At 39.1% G+C, this 25,165-nt stretch overlaps 1 long non-coding RNA gene across 1 annotated transcript in view; it reads left to right on the forward strand.

Moving 5' to 3' along the window:
* Window positions 1-3,641: 3,641 nt before the first annotated feature.
* The window catches only part of LOC109309257, a 41,068-nt gene continuing 19,544 nt past the window's right edge, over window positions 3,642-25,165 (forward strand). The window contains exons 1-2 of the long non-coding RNA XR_002100859.1: window positions 3,642-3,664; window positions 4,652-4,747. This is a non-coding gene — a long non-coding RNA (uncharacterized LOC109309257). The remainder of the gene's footprint in view (window positions 3,665-4,651; window positions 4,748-25,165) is intronic.

Raw genomic sequence — 25,165 nt, forward strand, 5'->3', positions numbered from 1 at the left:
GGGGGTCTTTAAGACAAGGCTAGACGATCGTCTTGCTGGGGTCATTTGACCCCAGCACTCTTTCCTGCCATGGCAAGGGGTCAGACTCGATGATCTGTTCAGGTCCCTTCTGAACCTAGAAACTATGAAACTATGAGTGGGATCACTGAATTTGGAGGTGCCCAAAAGACAGCAGGGCGTAGCCTGTGTGTGCTTTACTGCAGGATCAGGGCCCTAGCTCATATGCCCTTTGGATGTCTTTATTTATATAGTGATTATAATGGGGGGGAGTAATTTCCTCAGTTACCAAGTATTATTCCTTTAGGAAATATTAGAACTGCCAACAAGTATCAGCTGTTTTTCCTCAAGCATTACCTGACCTGTGGCCTCATATCAAAGACTGGTCTACCCCCTGGAGATAACATTTTTAAAATCAGCCTTTCTGAAACCTAGCAAGAAACAACACTGATAAGAAACAGACAGCCACCCATTTCATGTTGCTTGAAAATACATTTTTCTCTTGCTGATATACAGTTGTCTTTATATAGCCATGAATATTTTGGTGTGAAAATGCTGTCTACAGTTTACAAAATTGATCCACAATCTTAGTATCCAAATGCACAGATGTAATGTTTGTCAGGAACGCTTCCAATTTAATGCTTGATGAAACCGTGCCATTCACACCTGTTTATGGAAGCCCTTTTCCTTCTAGATTTGTACATTAAAGTACTTGCTGAGATAGCAAATCATTTTCTTAATGCAATTAGGTAAGTCATCTCTATAAACTTTGCTTGCTCAAATGTGGTCCCATAAAAGAAATCAGACGAGCAGACATTTTGCCAGTCAGTGGAATGAGCAGCTAGAATTTGATGGCCGGCATGCTCTGTCTCACTCCTGCAGGACAGTCAGAATTGCAGTTCTCTCTTTGGGATTTCCATTTAAGCAGTTAATGAAATGCAACGTTAAATAAATCTATGCAATTTAGAAGGCCACTGCCATTTTTTTGCTAAACGTGGTGCAGAAAGCCAGTTAGTTTCTTGTAAGAGTAAGAAATTACTTTTAAAAGGCTGAGAAATGTCTTCTCCACATATCGTCGTTTTAATGCAAGCTGCCTTTTTTAAATGTTAGTTTACAAGGTTTGGGGGTTTTTTGTTTGTTTGTTTTCTAGTTGGTGACACTTTCTTCAACATTTGGTAAGACAGACCAGAAAAAATGTACTGGTAAATCACAGTCCAGCTCTAATATTAGGCTACAAACACTTCAATTAAAATATTAATTTTTTGTCATTTCTGTTCTGATGAAAATTAAAACATTGAAACATTGTTTAAAATCAGCTGTTCACAGACACCCAACTTCTTTATGCACACGTATGCTGACAAGGAGGGTCTCTGCCCACATGGACATATTGAAAGCAACAGGTTAGGCAAACTTAATCATTCTCAGCTGTCACACATGAGTGTATTAGCTGTTTCACAACAGCAACTGAAATCTCTACCTCTGTGTTGCTCTCTGCATACGGACATATCACCTTCACTCGAACGGCATCGGAGTGTCTGTCTACACTGAAACTCCTGTGGCGGGGTTTCCTCAGCCAGCCCAAGCCACAGGAGCAGCCCCTCCCTGTCTATATGTGCCTTGTGCCTGCTAGTCCTGAAGGAGAGCCCTGCAATCCGCTTGTCCTTCCTCCTGGGATCAGCTGTACATTGGCAGTACAGAGAGGAAATGGGGGCAAACCTTACACCCAGGCACAGTGGAATTGCTACTGGAAGATTTCCTGGACTTTGGGCCCCTGATACCCAGGTGAGTTGAGGGCAGGGTAGCCTTGGTGGTAGTGGCAGCAGCACCTTGACCTTGGGGCCGGCCAGCCTGCTGCTAGTGTCGAGCATGGGGGCTCCATGTGTTGCCAGGTGTGGCCTTGAAGGTGGCCTCAAATCAATCCCAAATTAGCAGCATTGATGAACTCCCAAGCATCTCACAAGCCACATTTATCACTGCAGTGTCCCCATGCAGAAGAGAAATACTAATTATCTTACAAATGAAACTGTGGTCAAAGTGGCTCTTTCAGGAAAGAAATGCAAGGCCTGGACAAGTATCAAGCTCAGACCAGAGTCTGAGGACCAGACTGGGCTTGGAAGCGACACACTTCTGTTTGTTTGTTATAAATACCTATTTCTAAACCTCTGGTTATTTTAAAGAAAAGTATACAAAACTCTTCTAGGTATTTGACAGTTTTAGATCGTGTAGATTTTGCTTTACTGTGAGAGGCCAGGCTTTCCCTGCAAAGTGAGGAGAGCCACAATCTCCTTCAAGTTAGCACCTCAAGTTTAATTTCTGCCAGCTGCAGAGAGAGATGATGACCCCACAGGAGAAGTCAGATAGAAGTTGTTTTCTCCAATTCAATGCAGGAGACCCAGAAAATTAACCTATTCCTTCTAGGGACCAATATTTGCACACAAATAATACCCTGAGAACCAGGGTGCAGTGTTTTCAGACTGAGGCCATGGCATATTAGCAGCCAAAAGAGCTTGATCAAAAATTGTTAGTTTGCTGCTTATTCAAGTTGGTTCTAGAGAGCAGAATGAAACACTTGGGATGTATTTTTAGCAATTGCTCACAAGAGGGAGCTCGGAGAAAGCTTCAGGCTTTCCCTACATTTGAAAAAAAAAAAAAGAACTCTGGTTTCTGCAAACATTTACATTTTCAGACTCAAATTTACTGTCAAAATAATTTTCACTTCCATGTTTTCTTGGAATCTAAAATTAGGTATGCTCATTGGAATATATAATCTCATAAACAGATGACTGATCTCTGACTCCAACATGAATTACAAGCTTTAGAGTTTTAAACAAGCCTTTTCATTTTAAACATTTTACGACCATTCAAAAATTAAGGATTTCTGAATATACCTTTAAAGGACAAGTTAATGATGGCAATAGCTGCACAAGAACCTTTCCTTTCCTTTTCATAGAATAGGAAATCTGGAAATATTGTTTGTCTTCTGCTTGCTGCAAAGCAGGTATTTTTTTAAAAAAATATTCTTTCTTGCTTTCTCAGTAGGCAATTAAATATATCACCTTTTTGCTTTATCGTATTAGCACTTGAGGGTTTAATTGCTAACAGTTGAACACCCTTTGCATTTCCACTATCTTTACTAATAATAAAACAATTAGAATAATTTATGTGCACATATGCTATTAGAGTGGCTTTGCTAAAGGAGCTATTTCCAATTATTCGTGGGCGTTAGGGTTCTTTCCCTCCCCACTCACAGTGACATGTTTACACTCAGGGAACACTTTTAAATTTTTAATAGAGAGAAAGAATTCATTTAATTAGGTGAAGTGACTTGTTTATGTCCAGGTTGTACATTTTAGTGTCTTAATGAAGAAAAGAGATGCATTGATCGGGTTCTTTTTCAGTGTGGCTTATTTAAGATAATTGTATGTAATGCTTAATAGGAAATTCATGTCTCCCAATTCAAGAAGGCCGATTGGAAAAAATAAGCACAGGTATGTTAATTGAAGAACAAAGCAAATTCCTTGTCAATTCCTGGTGCAATGGCTGTTGAATCATTTTGCCAAAAAACAGAGTTCTTTAGACAGGCTGTTTTAAATCAGTTTATTTGTAAGGTAAAAATATAAAATGGGGTCAAACCTCTAACAAATTTTCTGATCATATTGATAAAACTGTGACTATTACTGGAAAATTTCCTTTTTTTTAATAGCTGTTGGGATATTTCATCCTTGAACTCTATTGCCAAAAGATGCTTTTCTCATTAAATACTGACCTTGTGGAACTATTTGTTTTCAAAGAGAAATAAGTATTTGGGATCACTTCTTTGTCATTTGGTATTAAAAATGAAGCATGTAAAAATGTGTTCTATTTATTTCTCAATATTTTGGAACGCTCCAGGAATGAGATGTGATGAATCTCTTGGTAGAGACATTGTGGATTTAATTTAAAAAAAAAAATGTTTAGATGATATCAAACTGATGCTACTTTATAGACTTTTCATGGTTGTTACAAAATAAAGCACAATAAGTTTTATCTCATAATAGTAACTGTATCCATCTGTTTAGTTACCATATATACTATATATTTTTTTTCGGTTTACTTGCTGAGTAATGAAGCAATTAACATTATACGCTATGTTTAAAAAGAGGTATGTAAACCAGCCTGAGCAGCATTTCAGCCTTGGTGTGTTTTGCAGTTTTTACTTCCTACAGCTAAATCTGAACAGTTTGTCTCCACTGAAACTACTATTCCCTTGTGGACAGGAAGCTAACAAATAGGCTTTACATAAAATGTTGCGCAGCAGTTCTGGACAATGCATAAATCTTGATATGACAAGTAGCAGTTCGTAGAATGATTGTTTTCAAATTGTTTGCTAACCTCTAGATTGCAAATATGCTCAAAAGCACGTGCTGTTGCTATATTCTCTATATGTAAAAACGAATCTATTTTGGGAAATGTTTAGGTGCAGGGACATCAGAGAAGACAAAAAACTTCCTATTAGCAGCTAAGTTTAATATTAGATCTTTCTGGAGTCTTTGTTTGTTTGATAAGAAAAACTACTTCAACAGTTAGTTCTTATTTTCTGATTGTGTTCGGACCTCAAATGCTAAACATTTCAAATGGTAAGATCTCTCTCTCTGCTGCCTTTTCTCCATTTTAGGTTAAGTTATTTTAATAAGAGAATTGTGCTGCCCATGAGTTGTAGAGGTGCATGAATGGCAAGTCTGAGGCAAGAGGAAAATTAAAACCTAACTAGGTGGGATTTTATCTCATTTTTATATTGCTTGTGCAGTAAAAGATAAATTGATGAAGAAGAGTAAGAGCAGGTGTATCAGGAAAAAGTTTTTTCTGTTTCTATATTTGGTGATTATACCGTGTTTTAAATAGAAGTTATGGGAACCGAGGAGCCAAAAGGTTTGAAATAATGAACTGCAGTAAACTAACTGATGAAGTAACATTTTTCAGGGATGCCCCATGTGTACTTTCATATGAATGCACACAACCGAAAAAGAGTTGAGGGGGTTGTCTGATTATTTTTTTCTAAATCTGTACTTAGTGTATTATGGATAAATTCAGGTCAAAGCCATCAAACCTTGAGTTATCTAAATGGCCTGCAGAGATGTTTCTTTTGACTGCATAACAGAAATCAGATTAAAAAGGAACCAAGATCAAAAGTAGAATGTCTTTCAGAGATATTGGGAGGTAGTTTAATATTGGACGAAGAAATTTTGTGTGTATCATTAAAAAAAATGCCAAAACAAACTACAAAACACCACAAAGGGCTAAAGAAGAGTATTTTTTTAATCCTGGCCATATTATATTCAGTAGGCACTAAAAGCTTGCTTCGTGCCATACAAATATTTGGGGTTAGTGGCCTGAGACATTCATAAATCCTGGAAAGATCCAGATGGAGTTCCTCCAGGGTTTTTAAGTAGTTAATGCCTAATTATTTGAATGGTGTTCAAATACCTTAGAGAACCTGGGCCTTACAATGTTTGTTCATAGCCTCATTTGCACTGGTTTACCTTGAAAGTAAGATTTTAAAACTGATTTATTAAAATTGGATACTTGTTTCTTGAAACTCAGAAGGAGATTTAATCTAAAACTTAAATGAAGAGTTTTTAAAACAAAACAAGAATTTCCACGCAGGGGTTTGGAGCAGTTGAAGAAAACCCATACAAATCTGAGCACAGTTATGTCCCAGCTACCCTATTTTCTACTCTTCATAATGCCCTTGATATTAATGGGAGTGGTTTCAGGACTAAGCCTGATTTACAAGCATTTAAGGATTGGGCTCTTAATTAAACAGCTACAGAATAGAGCTGGTGATGTCAAAAAACAAGAGCTAATGCTAACAGTTGGATAAAATAGAACAGCACTCTATAATTATATGTTGGCTCAAATGAAGAGCTCTTATTCTGTCCTATGAGCAGCATTGTGTTATTCAAACAGTAGTTTCATTATTAGGTCACTTCTTTTTTTTTTTCCTGTATCACTGACTGGTTAACACCCTTATTGCAACTAGTATGAATAATACATTGAGCAACCACATTGACTATTCCTGATATTATTTTACATGACACTTAATAAACAAGAAAAAAAAATACTTTCCCCCACCTCTAGTTTTATGAATGTATTTCTAACAGACTGAAAGTGCCCTGATCTAATTTAAAATGTCTATTTTGATTTTTAGTGGTGTACAAAGCCAAGTGAAAAATAAACTATACATAAGGGAGTTACCAATGAAATATGGCTGGATCTGAGCAACACTCTCTCCCTCCACTGGCAACAATTGATTTTATTTTGCTGTATTTCCACCTTGAAGTATTTACTTTTATAACATTTCTGTCCTCTCCCCTTCCCTTTACTGCATTCTTTTAATGTATGAATTAACCTTCATTTCTGGTAAATTTTGCCAACTGAAAAATGGTTATGTATAACAGAATGCAGCTTTTTGGTCACTACTGTCTCTAAGCAGGACTACTCCTGTTGTCCTCTTGGATCGCTGATCGCTCATTTACTGCATGTTGTTAAATCTGTCCTATTGCACTTTATCATAACACCGTCTCTGTTCGTGTTTGCATTTGGAAAACTTATGAAGTTAGGAAATCTTTAACTAACTTGATGCTAAACCTAACCTAATAATGACCAGAGACAAATAGCACTAAAATGTGTCTGATGATAGTCAACAGATATTTAAAGATCCTGTTTACCCACTTTAGAGAAGACCACACACTTTGTTGATTTGTGCAAGAATATTACTAATAAAGGTAGGTAGTACACTAATCACTTCTAATTCATTAGTATGAATTAGTAGAATGCATTCATTATTAGAATTCATTTGTATGGAGGCTGCTGGGGACGTTATTAATAAAGAGACTAGGACTCAGGGTTCTTGGATTCTGTTTTCATCACATAGATGGCTGTCTATGTGACTTTGGGCAAGTTGCTTAACTTGTGTATGCCTCAGTTTCCCCTTCTGAAAAATGAGAACCATCTTCATTATATAAAGCTTTCTGAGATTCTTAGATTAGAGGAGTTAAATTAGAGTAAATTATGTTTATTGTTAAAAAAAATCACTTATTCCATTTGGGATACTAGATTGTTTTATTGATTTTTTGGTTATAGCTCTTTTCAGCCTCAGTATAGGTTTACTCCAGTCCAGGTCTCTAGTGTCTGACAGCCATTCACAGTGGTTATCTTTTTAATTTGAACTCCATATGTGAAATGGGTCTTGTGACTATAGTCCAATTTTCAGTGAGTCGGGACTAGATGTTTTCAATACATGTAGATGCTTTCCTTGACTTGTCTTAGTTGTAGTATGTTTTAAACAATTTGGGATCTTGCTTTTAAAAAGTACCAGATGAGGTTGCACTGTTTGATTTCCACATTGGCAGTCTTATCCAGAGATCAGTGACTAAATGGGCCTGTAGACTTCTTTCTTGCCTCTAAAGGGCATCCTTCATGAACAGGGTATTAATGGAAAGCTTTCACTGTGGTAGGAGGACTCTTCTGCCTTTGCTTCTTCTGCTTCAGGCTGCTGTATTTCTTGGTTTCAGCTGGGAGCATCCTGCATGATTTCCTGATCTTAACATATACCCAATTCACACAGGCACAATACTTAATAATATTGATTGTTTTCTTTTTTATTGGGCACATAAAACAGGACTTTAAGATATTTGAAATGTAGAGGTCCATGTACTGTAAATAAAGAGTAACTTCTCTGAGGTCAGTAGGTTTACTTTACTTTCCAGTGGTATAACTTTGCATCTTTGCAGTAAATCCAAGCAATGTTATTGCTAATAAATAAATTGCTAATAAAAAAATCTATATTAATAAACTTCACTGTGCTAGGAGGGCTCAGGACATGGTGAAATGTTAAAACCAATTGAAATATGATTTAAGATCAAAAGAATATACTTCCTCAAAATTCAAGGGGAAAAAGCTAGCCTCAAATATGTAAACATTTTTATTCCCCTCTCAGCTTCATTCCTGTTGCTGTTGGTGATGAGGTTGATGCTCTGTATGTTTGAGTATCATGACACAAACCAGGAAAGCGATACTGTATCCCGAAGTGCCCTGTGAGGCTGAAATTATGGAGAGTTAAAGTGGTGTAAATGGAACAGCTATGCTATGTCAAATGCACAACCCTTCTACATTTACTACACATACATAAGAAACCAGGATGCCTAGTGTAGGATACCTGGCATTAAATTTTCCTCAGTGAATAATGATGATGAAAATAGAGATATTAAAAAACCCAAATAGAGATATTCATTATATCACACCTTAGTAGTGAATAAGCTATTAACCGGCTTCATTGTCACTGCTCTGCATAACTGGAGAGTGGGGAGCAGCAGATTGAATCCACCTTCTCTGGAGCCTCTGGATGGATCCAACATACTTGTGTCACTTTTCTTGCCAGCTGGCGCTCGAAGCGGGACACCTGCCTCTTTCAGCAGCGGGAGCCAGAGCTCACGCAGCCCTGATCAGTCCGTGGTCTCCCCAGGACAGTCTGTCTCAGCCTGCCAGACTCTGCCCCCTTCACCGAGAGTCCCCGCTGACTACTGTCCTCAGGGCCCCTCGGGTACACCAGCCACCACCACTTCCCCACTGAGCATGCTCAACAGGGTCCCCTGTACTTCCCAGGATGGATGCATTTTGACAAGTTCCCTTCTCAGTCCAAGGGGGTTACACAAGCAAATATAAAATGGATCCCACTTGGCAGTAATGGGGAAGGGTCCCTCTTTCTTCTAGCCTGGGCAGATTAAAAATGGACTGTTTTCATGCAGGCACCAGTGTTGAAACGATACCATCTATATAAAACAATGAGCTCATCCTTCCAATTATAAGCAAAGGAAGTTAATTTACAGTATTGGTGTTTTAAGTAACAACAATTGTGATGCAAATAGAAATACAAACATACCAAAATGCATCCATCCTGGATTCTTATGTTTGGACATTCCTGGGCACAGACAGATTGGCCATCTTAAAGTAGGGGATAGGCATGAAGTGTATTAGATTGTGTTTTTAATCTGTAATAAATATGCATTTTGGATTAGAAATCATACATCCTTCACTTTTTAATAGATGTCCACTATTTTAAATTCTTTTGAATGGGCTGCAATAATAATGGTGTGTGGGTGTGTGTACATGTACATGAGCATGCACACTTTTATGCAATTAAACTGTAACTGTTCATTCTGTTTTATCTGGTCAAAACATACTTGAACGCTTCCAGCACAGACTAAGAGTTTTTATGCCCAATAGAAAGTCAATTTGAGATTTATTATTTTTTAAGTAGTGATGATTTTGTTTTAATGAGTACATAAACTATTTGATACTCATATGTGTATATGCTAATTATATATTGTGTATTTATATTAAGTACAACTTGTAGAAGCAGATTGTGATTTGAAATTTCTGATGTCATTGTTAGTATGTGGCTAAGGAGCATAACAAGTATGAATAATGTTTCAAATCTATTCAGGTTGACATCAGAGAGGTGTTATTGACAGGTGTATGAACTGACTGCAATTTTACTGAACTTTAGTTTAATGTTAACATGGTCCTCATGTGCTTGGTAATATGTGTATTATATAGATTTTAATTGGAACAATATTTCTAAAAGGAGCATAGGTGCCATGTACGGGGGGCTGAGGGCCCTGCCCCCCTCAGGAAGAGGGTAGGACGACCACCCATCCCTAATTGGGTGGGACAGTCCGAAATGGGAACATCAAGATCCCAGTCCCAGGCTGCATGACTCCAGGACTGAATTTGTCCCAGATTCCTCATATCGTGCAGGGATCTGGGTTTTCCATTCACCACAGAAAAATGTGGGTAATGGTGGGTTCCCCTTGCAGGATGGCAGAGTTCCAGCTTGCAAGGAGCAGGATTCAAATGCATGTGTGCGCATCCAGACACGCACTTGGCCAGGAGTACAGCCCCAGGTAGCGGTGGAGAGCAGCTCCCCAGCTGCCTGCAGGTGAGTTGGGGGTTGGGGCAGATTGAGGTCCCCACAGTGAGGAAGGGTGTGGGACAGGGGTTGTGCCTGGGGGTGCTGCTCAGCCAGGCTGGTGCGTGGTGCCTGGGGCTGAGGCGGGGAGTAGGATAGACTCACGGGTGGCTCATCCAGGAGTGGGGGGAGGCAGCTCCCTGCCATTGTGTGCACTCCCGGGGAGTGGGGTATGGGCCAGCACATGCCATCCAGATTTGTGCATGGAGCAAGGCAGATGCGGGCTACCTGCTGTGGCCTGGGGCTCCCTGCCCTGCTGCCCTCCCCCTGGGAGCCCTGCACCGGCCGTGCTGCCACGGTGAGGTGCCCCCTGCCCACCTGGCAGCAGCTGTGGCAACAGCATGGAGTAGTGCTCCCTGCTGCTGCTGGGTGGGCAGGGTGCAGGGCTTGCGGGGGCAGCAGGGCAAGGAGCCCACATTTGCCCCCCCCCCTGCCACGGGCTCCATTCAGCTCTGCTCTGGCCATGCTGCTGGGCAGGGGCAGGTGCCAAGTGTCCTGCTTTTCCATTTTGCAAAGGTGGTCACCCTAGAAGAGGACTATCTCTTCATCATCTTAGGTGATCATCATCATCTTATGTGTCTCCCCAGCAAAAATAGAAGTCAGCGCCTGTGCTAAGAAGTATGTATGCGTATGTGTATGCACGCCCATGTGTATATAAATTGTTCCTTTCCTTCACTGTAAGTTGAAATCTTGCAGGTCCTGATCCCAAGCCCATTGAAGTCATTGGGAAGGCTGACATGTCTCTGCATTCATGCTGGATCAGGTCCTCAGAACAGATGAGGAAGATTTTGCGCTTCCTACATCCCATTTGTTGCTGAAGCAGATAGTAGATTGTTAAAATTGGCTCAGCGTGGCATTAGAGTATAGGTTTGCCATTACAAAATTTAAGAGGCTCATTACTGCTTCAAATTCAGTGTCAAAGTTTCCAGATGGGTTTCCCTGGTACTGGTGGTGATGCTGTATTCAGAGTGTGTCTTTAGAAAGTGTCAAATGTCAGGGCCATGGCTGCCACTGCAACCTTCACTTGGCTCAACTTAAAATTTATTGTCATTTAGCGAAAATCTTGATGAGAACATAACCTTTTGTAATGTTTAATGCTTTATTGGCTATAAAAGATAAAATATAGAGTAAAGGGAAGTAAAATAGTATTTTGTTAGGGCAGGGGGAAGATTTATGCTTCAGCTAACTGATAGAATAATCAGTGGGTCATAAAGATCAGAGTGCCTGCCTCCTATCTCTTCCTCTTTATGTGTGTATTCAACAAACCCCTCTTTGTGGTAGTTAAGCCCATGGGAGCTCACCAAAATACCAGGCCTCTTTTGTCTAAGGGTATTAAATCAGCTTTTAGATCAGGAAAAATATAGTGGATGTTTCTATTGCAGACACTAAGCAATTGGGATAGAACTAAATAGAATAGGATACTTGACATGTGCGAATGGGACACTTGGTCACAAGAGAGACTAGAGCTGTCTTGTCAGCTAATTCAAGGCACAAAAAAAGGTGTTGAGTAAATTGGGTATTCACATTTTACAGGGAGTGCAATAAGCAATGATTGTGAACTTCAGGTTTAAAAGGCAGTATAAATGAGCTGTATGCTCTAACCTGGCTGTTGGAAATGAGTGTAGCATGTCTCTATTCAGGTTTATTAACTTGAACAACATCTGAGGGATGTTCTGTGAAATGTGGCCAGCAGCATCAATTAATTTACTAGCAGGCAAATGTCCATATCCCAAGGTAAATAGCTGAATGTTGTTCCCAATCGGTCACCTCAGTGTCAGCACATCGGTGGAACTCGTACTGTCCCTTCAGAGCTCAGGCATACTGGCAGGGCACAAAGGCAGAGATTTCTGTGCAGACTGTGTACCCATTCTGCATGGACTGCTTTTTCTGGAGTATGATTTTCCCATAAATAATCAAGCCCTGACCAGCAAAGTGTTTAAACATTCATGTCTGTTTAAGAACCTGGGTAGTCCTGTTGCTCTAGTTGATGTTGAAATCACTTTGTTCACTTTGCAAGTGAAATATTCTTAAATGCTTTGCTATAACCCACAGCTGTACTGTTGGTCAACTGTTGGAGGACCAAATTTAGCCTTTTTTTTCATTCCAATGAATACAATGGAGATTTTTGCACTTATCCATGGTTGGCAGCATATGAAGTGCATGTGATGTTTGCTGCACACATTAACAAAACCATACTTTTTGAGTAGACATGTTTTATAGGGCTTATATTGAACAAGAAAATCTGCTTTACTTATCAAACTGCCTCCTTTATCTTATGAACTTGCTAAAATAGAGCAAAAATTAATGATGATTCCCATTGTTTCTAAGCTTCCTTCTTCCTGCATACAAGTTTATTAGTTGTTTTAGACAAGAAGTGTAAAATGGAAATGACAGGAATCACCCATGTCTGCACTGTTTCAGTATGAAGAAGTGGTCCATTTTTATAGTTTTATAAAGAAATAGAAAGGAGTTTGTGATTCTAGATTTATATCTTGGCTCCATTACAACCCTTCAAACAATAAAAGTTGAAATCTGTGTTGTAAAATGGACGTGCATCTATTTTTATTAGATTAATTCTGCTATGAAGCAAGTCTTATCTACACTTTTGAGTAGTAAGGTGGATGGTGACACAATAGCAGGTTCAGGATTACATTGTACTGTGAAATTTGCCTGTGCAAAATTAAATTAATTTGAAGCCAGTGTACATTTCTATCTGTGTAGCTCACAAGACTAGCAGTGTAAGAGGGAATATAAAGAATAAGGTTTTAGACATTCTCATTCTGCCTTTTATCCCAAGAGATCCCAGAGCTGTTTAATAATTGCAGGGGAACCTGCTTCTAGTGAAGGGGAGTGATGGTCCTGAAATGCTTCAGTGCATTTCAGTGGGCTTTCTTCCCATCTTGAAGTGATTCATCACTTTACTCATGAAAAAGTTTCCTCCAGATAGGTGGCTAGTACTGTATTCAGAAAGGATTATCACCTCCCTCTGAAAATTTGCTGCTACTCCATGGAGTTGATACAAAGGAAAATCTCTGGGTGTTGTGCAGCTGTGAGGCTTAGAGGATGTGTGTGTGTACCATCACAGCTGTCCTATGCTGGAAAGGGAGAGCTGATCTTTCACTTTTCCCCTGCCAATATTGCTTCCTACTTCAGGGATGAAGAGGCCTGCCACTGCTCCCAAAGGGAGTGGGGATATTTTGAGCAGTTGATTTGTTCTTGGTATAGTGAATTTTCTTTTAAAAGTAGCATACACACTCCAATGAAGTTCAGTCACCTCTGCCAGCTTGCTGTCACAAGGCCCCATGCACATCACTGTAGAAAGGGAAATGAAGTTCCCATCACTCCTATGGTTGGGTGGTGCAGGAAACCTGCATGGCAGTTTCTCCTTGTCATTCCCTGCCACCGGGACAGAAAATAGGAAGAAATTTCTCTCCATTCACCTTCGTGGGTCAACTCCATTGTGGGTCCCCCTGTAACACAGAGTCCTCAGAACATGGAGCTCTTAATTCTAATCTGCTTAAGAGCTCCCACTAGTTAAATGTGAATGTTATTTAGTGCAAAGCACCCAAGTGCTGCTGAATTTGGCTCTCAGCATTTTCGGTCACTGCTGTAGGAGCCCAAGATCCATTTAAAACCCAATTCCACTAATGAAATATGACACTTTTATTAAATATGTAAAAGCGCATGCTTGTCAGATACATACAACATGCCACGAAAACAGCTGAACAGTACTGCTTGGCTGCAGGCAGGGCTTGGCAAAGTCTGAAAAATCCTGCCAGGAAGGGAGGCAATCTGTATTGCAATGCACTGACTCCTGCAGGAACATGCCACACTTTTCATCATTCTTCATTGTACCTACACGAAGGGATCATCTGGAGGAGCACTAGCTGGCCTTGTGCCAATTCTAAATAATGAATGGCCCCAACATTTACATTCTTCTTTTGTGGAGCCAGTTTACATGTTGTCTTATTGGATCCTAGAGCCCAAGGAAATATGATTTGGAGCCAACACTGGCTCCATGGCTCCAGTATGCCTAGCTCAGGAAAAAGCTAGGGCTGTTTCAGCTAGGCCATCTGGCCCTCTTGAATGTGCTTATTAGTAATAGTGGAGGTGGGTCTATTAGCTTGGGACAGGAACTCAGAAACAGATGCTTTGTTTATGTGTAAAATATGGCTTTGAGCCAAAGCGCTAATCATGATTGCCTCTGAAGTGGTTCTAATCATCTGTACGAGGCTGCATCGGCTCTTATGTTGTTTGTACAAGCTGGTAGTTTAGAGGTGTTGTGTACAAGATATTTGTAGTCATAATTTCTCCAAACAGGTTAAGGCAAACATTATGAGAATCAGCATATTAATGTGCTGTGTTTCAAATTAGAATTATAAACACACTTTCCTCATTGGAGGCCTAATCTGCTAGGAAGAAGCCAGATGTTTACTGATGACACCATTATTTAGAAGGACCTATCAAACTAAAATAAATTATTGTTGTTTAACTGGATGAAAGCCTAGTTTTATGCCAGGAACTTAGTAAAACTGCTCTGAGCTGAATCTGACTAAAGTAGTTTTTGGTCTTTCGGCAATCACCTGAATATAGAAACAGACAGTTTTACTGGTGCTTGTAATATTCGTTGTGTGGCACATCAGTATAATGAAAAGCTGAGAACAAATTCAAAGGAAATTTATGAATTTATATCTTGTAATGTTCTTAGTGCCCCTCTCCCCCATGTTGCTATTTCTTTTTAATGTTTCAGTTTTCAGTTCTGGAAGATGGGTTTCAATGTTTTTTTTTTTAAATCCCAACTACGTAATTAAATAACTGACATGTGGACAATACAAAATCACCAAAAATAAGGAATACTGTTCTTCAGGTTGTGCAATAGGATACACTTCATAACATCTGTTCATAAGAGTATGTAGATGGAAAAAAATTAAAAATGGGATGCTCTGGGAGAAATTAAATTGTGAAAAAAATCACTAAATGTCAACAAAGGAAGTTCCTACCTACAGACTGAAAATAACTAAAGTGTGCATTTTTTGTCTTTCTGTAGCAGATATGGAAATGGCTAGGAAACAGTTCCCTTTTCTGTGTAGCCTTTTGAAACTTTCTTTTGAAATACATTCATGTGAGTTTTTTTAAATGTGCTTGTGAAGAAGGTTTGCTCTTTCAGGTGTGTGGGATTAGCTCCTTCTCTCCTGGTCCTCCTGCTGAATTCTGTTTCTGTCTTGACTGTAAATGGAGATTTGTATCAGAAACAGATATCTAAGTTTTACTTGATAAAATGGAAAATATATTTGCTTTAATCTGTATCCTCTTACTACAAACCATTCTCATCCTCTTCATCTTTAAACTATTTTCTACGGGCACAGCTTTTGCTTTTATTCCATTAGTCTTAATAGCTTTGTTAAACTGGGTGGTTCAAACCATTGGTTAAAGAAAAAGGAAGTTGATTTTGTATTTAAGGTTGCATTTCAGCAAAGCAGGTAAGCCCATACTTAAAATTAACAGAAGTCTATGCACCTCTTGTATTAAGCACATTGTTAAATGGTTGCTGAGCGGGGATAGATTTTGGCATATGCTTAAATTTAAGCACATATGAGTGCTTCACTGAACTTCCTTAATTTCATTTAAAAAAACATAGAAACAAGTTGTCTCCTGATCTTAATGCACTAATACTATGCTACAATAGCCAAGACAAACTATCTCATTTCATGTGAAAACCAGAGCTGGGCAAAATTAAATGTATATTTTTCTGTGCTTGGATATAATGAAATAACATAACTCCCTCAACAGATCTAAACCTGGATCACAGGTGTTTTGCTCTGCCTTTTATTCTAGGTATGTGATGTATGGTATGAATTTTTAGTCTCTTATATTTAGTATTAAATCTACTGAGTTAAATACAATGTGGAGAACTAAGGTCAGTTTCCTTTGTAACAAAAAATGGTGTAACTGTATATGTCCAGGAGCTGTATATGTCCGGGAGCCCTAACATTGTATCAGTCTGTGTATTGCATGGGGGCATGGAATGTACATAGGGTACAAACAACAGTCTGAAAAGTATATTTTAATCTACAGGAATTCTTAGTAAATGATGAGTTGTAACTTCCTGGGACACTAGGTGGCATGTAAATGTGAAGAGAAAGCATACAGTAAAATATAATCTAATGTCCACACTGTTACAAACATTAATTCATCCATTGTCTCTATTGCTGGTTTTTGGTTTGGTTTGGTATGGCTTAGTTTGGTTTTGGGTTTGTTTTTTTTTGCTCTCCTGTTTCGTGGCAAAAATGGGCTTCAGGCATTTCACCCTTTTGATAGCAGAACGTTCAAGAGCTGAGCATTTAAGCTGACACTAAACATTTTCCCTATTGAAATCATCTTAAAGGCTCTGGCTTTAAATTGAAAAAGCATGACAGTTTTGCACAAAGTCTTCAATATCGCTATTAGTGTAGCTCCTTTGTGGTTAGACACTGCAGCCCATGAAGTGTGCAGAAATAACTCATGGTTCAAAAAACACCTCCACTCCATCAGACGATTGAAGCTTAATTGGTAGAAATCCCTGCTGTACCTATCACTCTACTATTTGTAATCTTACTGGGTACCTTCCCTATACTAGACAGACAAGATGAAAAGTTATTTAATTTCTCTTCTATGTGTCAGAACCTCAAGAGTGCACATAGGGTTATAAAATCAATAGTTATTCCCCTTTTAACTGGTTTAATTCTTCATTTTCACAGTTCCTTTCTTTGGAAAAAATGCATCCTCACTTTCACTTAATTTAAATGATTTTAAAAGCTTTGGTACCTTGCTCATGCTACCTTGAAAACAACACTCTTTTTGTGTGTACCAGAAAGCTGCTTTAGTGTTCTTGGGGTTGTCTGCATCGCTGGTATGTGTAACAAATTAATTAATATCTGTGTGGAGTTCTCTATGTATTGGGTATATTAATGATGGTACTGAATTCTTTATATATTCTGCTTGTAAGGAATTCAATGACATTTATGCCTCTGTAAGAAACTGAGGATGTAAAATATTTCTGCAGTTTGCAGTACTGCCTAACAGAAGACAGCTGAAGAAGTAAAAATATAATTGAAATCCTATTGCAAAATTATACCTCCTTTGCAGTGCATGATGTAGAATTAGCCTATGTGGTGGCTCTTATTGTTATTCTCTTAACTTCCAAACAATAAGTAACTAGAGGGTTATAGTCTGTTTCTGAGTTAAACTCCCATTGATTTATTCTCAATAAAGGCCAAAGAAATGTCACAGAAAGCAGAGATTTGTCTTTTATAGGCTAGAAGTAGTTAATGAAAGGTCCAAGTGGGTTTTCCTTAAAGGCAGTAGGCTACTTGTGGAGGAAAGCACCGTTCAATATCAGGCCCTATCCTTTGTAACAAATGTTTTACTATGTTATAATAAACAGAAAATCAAATACAGCCGAAGATGTAACATTTTCTGTTAATGAGTCTATTATGCCTTATTTCTTCTAGAAGCTTGTAATTATAATTAATTACCTCAAATCTTCTACTAATCCATTTGAGTTTAGAAAAGACACGAATAAAAAAGTCAATTTTCTGCTACCATGTATTATCTTTAAGGGTTTTAATATTTGTTGTAACCCTACATCTGAGTGATTTTGATTACGTTTGTATCTGCAAAATCTGATACAGTTCCTCTCCACATGAATTTTATCTACCACTGTTAAGCAAGGCATTGCAAAAACATTTAAATGAGGGAGGAGGAATATGGGATATTGTCTATTTGCATTCATTTGGAAATAATATTTATAATTATATTTTAAAACCATATGAAACAGCCATGAAATGTCTTCAATTTTTAGAGAATACGAAAACATGTGGAGGCAGTGAAGAGGGTAGGGAGCAGTATTCTGACATTTGCAGAAGCAAATCCTGAACAAAATATTTCTTGACTGCATTTATAATCTTTAGTCAGTCTGTCATTTCTCTGGTATTTTTTTACTTGCTTTTAAAAACATTTTTTTCATGTCTAAAAGTATATATATGATATAATATTACTAGGGTGGCCTACAATACATTCATTTTTGGTTCAAATCCTCAGCTGGTGTAAATTAATGCAGTCCTGGAGCAACAGAGAGTGAAATGCATTCGGTGCAGGGTGCAAGGGGGACTGACACACATGGATTTTTAGATTGGTTAGGGTGGAAATGTTCATGTGCGTCAAAGTGCTTAGCTGTTGAATTAGTTCCTATGTTGCTTTGTTAATGTAGTGAGACAAAGCTAGTGTAGCTACAGTGTACAATGTTTCAGAAGCATCTCAACTGACTTAGGAGCATAAGCCCTATTTTCAAATATTGTTTTAGAAAATGGGAAGTAAGCAGCTTTGAAAGTGCTGCCTATAGTTTATAACTGACTGAACATTACTGAACTTTTGCTTGAAAATGAGACTGGTGAACATTATAGCATTTTTGATGCTGCGTAGTTTCCTGCAGCCACTGAGCCACTAATTGCTTTAATGACTGCATCTTCCCCTTGGCTACTAAGGGTAGGTAACTCTCTCCCTTTGGAGAAGAGAGCAGATGCCTCTGTACTGATTGGTTGAAGGAACTACAAGAGTGATATACAGTATTTAGCAGACCAAGAAATCTATCATCTTTTTTAAATATGCACAGCCTTCTGGGGTCCCAGGTCTAGGTTTTTCAGCACTTTCTAACCTTGGAAATTTTCTGTTCTGGACTGCGAACCACTGTTAAGTGCTGCTGGACAGTGGAATGGACTGAAAAGTTACAAAGTAGAACCATAAATGTCTAAAAGGCGTGAGATCTAGTTATCTCACTTGAAAACTCTAGTTTGTTTGAATGTATACCAAAAACAGACTTGTTTGTAACCAAGCCAAATTGCCTCTGAATATTGTCTGTTTTGTGACAGTCTTATGTACCTTCAAGGTGTACAGCTTGTGGCACTTGTGTAATTTTGCCATCTGGCACTATGATCTATTCTTTATCCTAAACAAATGCTCAGTATCTGCAGAGCAAATGTTATATATATAACTCCCTGCTTCCCCTGTCCTTCAGAACAGCTTAATAACTGAGGCTGATGTTTGATTTACATAAGATAACATTTGTAGGTGTCTGAAATGAATAAGCTTTATGAATATTATGAATTTCTGGATATTAGAAGTGACTAGAGTAGGAAGAAGGTCTTGACTTTCCATAGTAAGATGGTGCTGATGACTTAGGAGGCACCTTCAAGTCCTATAAGTTAAAAACAAGCAAAGACACCCCACTCCCCCACCCTGCCTCAGCTATGATGGTGATATGGTTTTTAGTCCTGTTGTTGAATGCATTGCAGGATGACAAAGATACTAACTTCTCCACCTCTGCCTCTAGGAGGTATGGGAATTAGGTTCTCTGTATTGCATTCCTAACAACCTTCATGGAACTTGGAGGGAGCAGCACAAATTGTGGGAAATACTGAAGGAAGGCAGCCTGGGCGTACGTGGCAGGTGCAGCATCTTCTTAATAAACAGCTCAATAAAGAGCCAAATTAGTCCTAGACACATGGACCCCTTTCCATTTGTGATGCAGTATGTATACCAAAATTGCAATTTTATGATTTTTCCAGAAACCATGATTTTGGATGGACTCCACAAAAAAGCATGGGCTCCCCAAAAAAAGAAAAAGGGAAAACCTACTAACAATAAAACACTGCTTCCCTCTGAGGAGCCAGCAGTCCTCATGGCCATTGTGACCTGGCCACGCAGCACACTTCAGGGGGAGAGGGCCTGTCAGCATGGCAAAACACCTGCCACTCCTGCTCCTTGCTACTGATTGGCTGCAAAGGCTGCCCATCATATGGCCCCACCCCTCTCCAAGTGGTGGCAAGGGGTGGATAGCCCTGCAGCCAATCGGTGGTGAGGGGTGGGGCCTCCAGGGCTCCTGGGCCAGTCAGAGGCATGGTGGGGCCCGCTGTGTTTGGTCCATGAAAATGGCTGCCAGCCCCACAATCTGCACATGAAATCAGCTGGCAGCTGCCTCAAATTTGGTAGACCCCTACCTATGTGGTTCATGTCACCTAGTAACAATGAAAAAAATGTGTGTTAATAGGCAAACATGGCAACTAGAAATGGAGGAATTTAGCCCATTGTGAATGCTGCATTTCTAGACCCATACTTTGCATGAGCCTGGAACCAGGAAGGGAGTTTGTGTCTAGAGGTAACCACTGGGTATCAAGTTGAGAAAATTAAAGGAATATTTTTAATATTCCATTTGGGTAAAAAAAAGGGACAAGATAATGCCTGTGCCATTGGAACAGTTTATAAAGGAGACTTTCAGGCAGGTTAAGACATTTTTTATGGTCTCGTTTTTGATCTAAAGGAGGCAGAAGAAGGAATAGATGTCTTCAGAAGAAATCACGTAGAACAATTTAATACTAGAACAAGGGCAACTAAGCTGTCCAGAGAAAGAATCAAAATAATGACTACCAGAAGTGCAGAACAAGTATGTAGGCTTGTTAACAGAGCATAGATAGCAAGGCAGGTGGAGAGGTTGCATACACAACACAGTACAGTTCTGCACTGTGGAAAGCAGCATAAAGGACAGAAAAACACTCATCTTATTGGCAATGGTTCAATGGATGTTGAAAACAAAATCCAGTGCTACAGTTACTCCAGGAAAACAAAAATAGCAGTTCATGCAGTAATTGAGCATGTTGAGATTTCAAACAAAAATGTGGTATTAGTTGGTTCAAAAAGTCTTAGTATATGTTTACTGAAGACCTTCAGCTGTCATGTTTGCAGTGGTGTATTTGGATCAGCAACGCAGCTGATCATTGGAAACATGAGACCAAGATGTACTGTAAATCCATTCTTAGGTCAGTGGACAACTTCAGTCTGTTGATAAGAAATCTGACAAATAAAGAGAGTTATCACTGGGAGCCAATGATAGGTGAACTGCACCAACAGCTGGGGGGCAGTGCAAGCCACAGATTTGACCACACCACCAGAATATCCTCATTGTTACAGAAGAGAGGGCAGTCATTGTGAGCCCTGTTCAGCATGCCAACTGAACCTATTTCAGCAAAATAGATACCTAAACAGTGAGCTGAAGTTAGGATTACTAGTCCATGTGCAGTCTCTGAGACTACTGGTATGCAGAGTTCTCTTAGTCCCAGTGAAGTCATCAAGAGCTAGCCTGCTACAGCCTGGCTGAGTAACAGACAGTTCAAAGAAGCAGTTAAGAGAAAGCTAAGCAGGGAGCCTGCAATAGAAAAGAGACAAGAATCTGATGCCACCACACATAGGGAATCAGAGCTGGGTCCAAGAATCAAATGGCCATATATTAACAAAAGATTGAAGTCCAAGCTCCGGTGAAACACAGATTTTATGAGGTAGTTACAACCTCAGGACAGAGGTGGGGCCAGTGCTGAAGACAATCAGCACAGCTGGATAGACAAGGCCAACAATAGGCAAAAAGGGTTTGGAATTGCAGCCATCAGTTTGCTTGAAATAGGAGATTTGGTGGAAATGAAGTGTATGAGCAAGATATTACCCAATAGAATTAAGTCAGAAACCAGGTGCAAGCAGGAGTGCCAGCCATATAAACAAGACCAGTACTTTGGGCTTGCTGCATTGCAGTAAGGCAAGGTAGATATGATATGCACCTTTATAGACTAACTTAATAAGATATATAGAGAGAGCAGAAGCTTTTGTGAACCTGAGTTCACTTCATCATGCACTGTAAAAGAACCATATCTGTAAGGTTTGTTATGTGCTATTAAGCTCTGGTCTTAGTTGGTCATCAAATGTTTTTAAGAAAGTTAAAGTACTGCCACCAAATGTATTATTTAAAAAATCAAAGTAAAACAGCAACTCATTCACCATTTTTAAACTATTCTCTGTTTTAGGTGAGTAACCTGTGATTTTTTGATCACCTGGGAATAGCAATATGCCATCAAAGCTGCTCTGTCTTTCTAGTCACAGTGCCTCTCATTACATCTACAGGGGTTGCTGTATTTCCATCCTTAATTATCCATCCATAGTTCCAGCACTTTCTTCATTTTAATTAATTTTATGACGTTTAACAATCAGTTCTTTATTTCTCTGTTTATTATTACCAGGGATCTGGGTTTTCTGTTTGCAATGTAAAAAACAGTAAATCCCAGATTTTCTCATTTTAAGGCGAAAAACACAGATTTTCTTTTTCTTTTTTTTAGGAGAAAAGTGCAGGTTAAGGCACATTTCCCCTTGCAGGCCGGCAGAGTTCCAGCCCTCAAGGGGCTCAGGGGAGTGAGAGGAGGGCAGTCAGGCAGGAGACGCCATGTGCATGTGCTTATGCACATGGTGGCCAGGCAGCCTGGAGAGCAGCTCCTGCATGTAAGTCGGGGCATTGGGGGTGGGGCAGGGGGGAATTGAGGCACTCATAACAAGGGAGGGAAGGAGGGAGTTGGGCAGGGCTGGGGCTGTCATAGGGATGAAATATTAAAAGCTTTTAAGATGTAAGTGTCTGCACCTTAAAGCAGGAAAAGACCAGCTGAATCCCATTTGAGTGTTGCAAAGTTGTTATATCCAGCTGGTGTCAGGCAGCTCATGTTGCAATAATGTCAGTCTGTTCCATGGGGCCAATGCCAGCAATCTGTGGTTCTCCAGTATCCCAGGATGCATTGCTCCCATTCGTCCCTCCCCAACACGGTTGATCTGTCGTCTAGAACTCTACTGTCTTTGACTAATAGCCAGGGAGAGCCAGGCAGCTGTGGGCGAGTGGGGAGCTGGAGAGTTAGTGAGGATCTGCAGGACTTGCGGAGCGGGTCGATGAGTGGGGTGCTGCTGGAGAGCTAGAGAACTGGGTAGACTTGGCTGTTCCTATTAATGCTTCTGTTCACCAGCTCCATGGTGGCAAGTCAGAGCTGTGTATGCTAGAGGGGGGATGCGACTGCTCATATCACATGCTGACTTGAATACTGCTTAACATTCCTTAGAGTTAACACATTGAACTGTAACACATAACAACACACATAGTATGATCCACCTTACTATTCTCATAAAAGTTAATAGAAACTTTCCATGATTGCTGAACAGAAACATTCAACAGTCACAATCTGGAGAAAAGAATACACTTTTAAACTTAAATATGGTCAGTAAAATTTCTAAGTGGAAATATTGACAGCAGCAGGCATATACTAGAGATTGGAATGGAAACTGAATTCATCTAAGAAAATTTTCCAACTATTTAGTTGGTCTAATAAAAGATATCAGATTTACCCAAATAACCTTGTCTCCTCTAGTTTAGAGATTTTAGCTAATTTCTCCCTCCTTCTGAAAATATGTGTAAATAAATTAATGTAATATGATTTCACTAATGCACAACATGGGGATCTGTAGGGATAGGACTAGGCCTAATGATTTCTATAATGTGTTTAATTTCTGATGTTACTGCTAAATGTTGAGGAAAATTGGTTACATTTGGAACATCTGTTTAAAAAAAATGGTTAAACGCTGTTGGCCTCTGAACTTCTATTCTGAGTGTTTAGGAGCAAATTATGGCACTCTGCGTTGCTTTTAACTGCATGTGTTTCTTTAGAATCTGTGTTTCATGATGTGATAAAAATTTGGGTGGCATTTCATGATGGGATAATGTAGCTGCAGACAGAAGTCATTAGGCTAAGAGACACTTATGCTACTCAAATTCAAGTGAAACTCATTGAGACTATTTGGGAGATAAGGAGCTAGCCAACAGGACTAAGGGAATGCAGCTCTTGGTCTAGCCTAGGTCATAAGTATGATGGTCTGGATTTCCCCCCTCATAATTTGCAATCAAGGAATGTCATAAAAAGAATATCATGTTTATTATAGGATTAAATTTGATTTAAAGAAACCATGAATCACTTTACATGATATCTATAATTCCAAATATCTTTATCTATCAAATATTTATTGAGATGTATATACACATCCGACCTAATCTGTTGTAGACCTGTTGATTTCATTTCTGGTACTACAATTACTTTTTTTGCAGTGTTTGTATATTATGTATGTGCCTGTATACAGCCAGCATAATTTTTCAATTACTTAGAAACAGACACTTTACAAGATGATTTTGATAAAGCAAACTTATACCTTTTTACATTGTAGCTTCCTTCTGCCCTGATCCTCTCCTTTAGAGGAGCTGATTGTATTAACATACAGAAGCACACTACATCCAGCATGGATGCCAGTCTGCTAATCTGCAGTACTGAAGTTCTTGTATGCTAGGTTGGTGTCCATGAAATTATTTTTAATAAGGATATTTGGAAATTCTATTGTGTGTAAAATATGCCTCTTATCAGGATGATCCTTGAATGTGATTCCTTTCCCCCTCCCCCTTTTATATTTTTTGAATGGTTACTTGGATTTTTTTTGGATTTTCCTTATTTTGCTTCATTCCCTGATGTGTTCTTGTGGAAAAATCAGACTCCAAATGCCTTCTCTGCCTCGGGTGGCCTTGGATATGCAAATCTGCTGTGAATAGCAGAGGAGTTGATAACTCTGGCCTACAGCTTTCACACAAAGGAGACAGATTTGTCTTCTTTACCCCCTGTTTGTCTCCTCAGGAACTCTGTTCCTAGTTGACAATATAAAGCAAAATAAAAAAATTATAAAAAAGTGCCTGCTTTAGGCAAAAAGTGAAAAAGAAAGAGGTTAAGAGGAAAAAAAGCACTACTTGTGTTTCAACCCAAATAAATTGCTTAGTGCAATTATTTTGATAAGTGTCTTTTGTATTTTCTCCTAATAGAATGAAAATGGGAAGTAAAAACAGCTTTTTCCAATTAGCAGATTTGTATGTAATGTTTCACTTTTTAAGATGAAATACAGCAGAGTAGGTCAGATTCTCTACAGCTGTAAAAGAATATGATTTGTCTATTACTAAGCTAAATGTGTTTGGAAGAAGCTGGAAGCGCTGTTGGTATAATTTGGAGAAGCAGGGGCATTTTTAAACATGTAGAAGTAAAATGAATGCATCCTGTTAGGGTATGTAGAAGCTTAATTAATGCAGTTCTTCCTCAGTCACTTGATGTTGGTTTGCTATTAAAAGCTTCAAATGGAGCATCTCTGTGTTAATCCTTTTTGAAGATTTTTATTCCTCCTTAGTTGGTGCTGAGGAATTTTATCTTAATTTTCTTAAAGCATGTGGTTAAAACAGTTGTG

Source organism: Crocodylus porosus, unplaced genomic scaffold, assembly GCF_001723895.1.
Source record: "Crocodylus porosus isolate Cpor-Errol unplaced genomic scaffold, CroPor_comp1, whole genome shotgun sequence".
Classification (NCBI taxonomy): Eukaryota; Metazoa; Chordata; order Crocodylia; family Crocodylidae; genus Crocodylus; species Crocodylus porosus.